The following is a 3162-nucleotide window of genomic DNA, read 5'->3' as shown; positions in this document are numbered from 1 at the left end:
TAATTCAATCTTTTTTCTCTCTGCACTTCAGATTAGGCAATTTCTGTTTATCTTCATATTCACTGACTTTTCTTTCTGCTATTTCCAATCTACATTTAAGTCAAGTCAATGAACTTTTAATTTCAATACTTTTAATTACTTATTTCAATTTTATTTTTGTTCTTAATATTGTTTCTATTTCTCTGATATTTTCCAGCTGTGTATTCACTGTTCATATATTTTTCTACAAGTCTTCAAATATATTTACAATGACTGCTTTAAAATCCTTGTTTGCTAATTGCAGCATCTAGGTAATCTTGGAATTTATATTTCCTTTTCCTCCTCCACCTCTTCCATTCTTCAATAAAGTCATAACATCCAATTCCTTAACACAGTAAGAAGTAGTAAATGAGAACAAGTGTCAACTAGAAGAATGAAATACAGGCACAAATACAGATATGAAGTTTCATGGTCAAGGTTCTGTCATGAGTTAATGGCCACACAATGGCACTACTACTTACTTAATAGACATGGTGTGAATTTTCAGGCTAGTTAGAGGCTTTGCTTGTCCACATTGCCTTTGTGGTAACTAAAATCCTACCACCAAAGAGTTATTTTTTCAGATTGTAAAGTTTTCTAACTTTTAGAGTATTTCATTATCATGGGACTTCTCTTGTAGGAGGCAACAACCTCCTCTACAAACATACTACTGAAAATAAGCAGAAATTGAGGCTCTCAATAAGGGCAAGGGAAGATTAACTTTCTGTTGGGAGAGTAAAGACATGACCCAGGTCTACTGATTTCTGCTTCAACATTTAGCTTCCAGAAGTAGGATCAAAGTGTATTGTGCCAGATCCAGAAAGGTTGAGAGGAAAAGAACTCAGGAAAGGAAGAAGTAGCAATTAGATATATAAAACAGTCAAGCTGAAATAATCCACTAATTCAAATTAAGGTACATTAGTTTCTCCAGAAGCTGACAGGATGCTTTGTCTGGATGGGGTGTGCTAAGTGAAGCTGTTCAGTAATTCATCACTGGAGTTACTATCACTTTCATTTCTCATGGGCACCTAGCCCTAAGTACAGAGTACACTGCTCGCTACCCAGAGGGTTAGAGTGATCTTGCTTTACTTCTTCTTAAGCACAGAGTTGAATCTAGACCTTATGATAATATTATTGCCAGGCTCCTTGGTGGGAGATTTAATTCCTCAATACTATGGCCTATGTCCAAGTTGTCCTGGTGGTGCTGGGCATAGATGGATGTGACTGGCATGAGAAATTAAGGACATCATCAATCAGCTCATCAATTAATAAGCACTAATTGAATAACTACAGAATGATGGGTTGAGCATTATGGGGGATATAAATATGCATAAGAGCTGGTCCCTGTTCTTAAATTATGGAGGAAATACTGAAAGGCCATTTTCTGACCTATTTACCTCACTTCACTCTACCAATATTAACCATTGCCTGTAATTTCATTCCAAGATCATGACGGGCATATTGGGTTACTCCTTTCCCTGAGAGGCCTCTGGAAATTATTTACAATGACCAGGTTACCCTGAATGACAGCCACATGAGACTATGTTAATGTGGACACAGCCCCCTCCCACCTCTGCTTGGATGCGCATCTAATTGGCCCTCTGCTCTGCTCCAGTGCTTAGGTTTTGCTTTCTTTGTACCTGTTCCTATTATTAATGCATACCAACCCCAAACTCCAGTCTAGTCAGCAAAAGACCTTATGGCCCCTGTGTCCCTGTCCCAGCACTAGAATGGGTTATTTAACCATTGCACTCTCCACATTTAGGGCAGGATCATTATTTTTTTTAAAGATTTATTTATTTACTCATACTAGAACTGGGGTACAAGCCAGAAGTGCTGGGGCTGAGAAGATTCACCACAGACAGAATAAGGTACAGAAAAGACTGACTGAAATACACTGCTGAGGGGAGCAGCGGGCAAGACAGGAGAGGTCTGCCGCACCATGTGGGTAGCTCCCTGGCCAGCCAGGGCTTAAACTCATGCTGCAGAGGCTGCAGGTAGCTTCACAGTACTGTGCTTAACCCCTTGCAACACCAGGGAAGCCCAAGGATCATTCTTTATTGTGGGCAGCTGTTCTGTACATTGCAAATTACTTGAACAGCAACCTGGCCTCTAATCATTAAGATGTCATTAGAACCCATCCCCTTCCTCCCACTTAAGACAATCAAAAATTTCTCCTCTAAACATAGCCAAATGTCCCTGAGAGGCAAGTTACCCTCAGTTGAGAACGCCTGCTCTAGAATATCCCCTCCATTTCCCCCTTGACTCAAAAAGACCTTCTTGAGCTGAGTCGATGACTGAAATGAACTTCTGACTCTTTTCTTCTTCCCACCACTAAAATAGGCATTTGATATTTACTTTCCGGATGCCTGAGATCCTGAGTACCTCCATCCTTGAATGAATCAAGGACCCTTGAAGGTAGATGCCAGCTGGAATCAGACTCAGGCTGGCAGCATCCTGTAGAGTTAATCATGTGGACAGATAATTAGCCTGTCATGCCTATAACTCAAGTAGTCTGTCCATACCCTGCCTCCACCCCAACCCCATTGAACAGGTCTGCTCCCCTCCTCACCACGAAGAATGCTCCACTGAGATAGCACTCTTTTAATGGCAAATATAAAATCACAGGAAGGTTCTCAACATTATAAAGCTGTACATAATAAGACTGAAGGGTAGCTATATTAACTAGTAAAACTGCTGAGAATTTAAAATTTGAATTGAGCTTTAAAAAAAGGGGGTGATTTGGAGAAGTGAAAGTGGAGAGCAAAAGAGTAGTTAATTCCAAATATTTAAGTGGTAAAAATAATATGAGCAATGTAAAGAGTTGCAGGGAAAACATGATAAACTTTAGAAAAGCAATATTATGAGGAAATGAGCCAGATGGGAAGAAGACAGATGGGCAAAGATACCCAGAAATAACAAAGGGCCAGACAAAACCAAATTAATAACAAACTCTTAATATCTGACTGCAAAACTGAGGTAACCAGAGGGCAAGGGTGGCAAGAAGGGTGTGGGGAAGGGAAGGGACCCAGTGGAACATGGTAGAGGGTTGCTGGGGTACTGGTGGTGGGCAGGGTATGAAAGTCTACACATGTGGAGGTTTGAACCCACAACTCCTGGAGCAGATGCAAAGATGTAAACCTC

This window comes from Talpa occidentalis, unplaced genomic scaffold (genome assembly GCF_014898055.3).
Source record: "Talpa occidentalis isolate TD23 unplaced genomic scaffold, MPIMG_talOcc4v2.1 talOcc4.5, whole genome shotgun sequence".
Lineage (NCBI taxonomy): Eukaryota > Metazoa > Chordata > Mammalia > Eulipotyphla > Talpidae > Talpa > Talpa occidentalis.
This window is presented reverse-complemented; position numbering follows the sequence as displayed.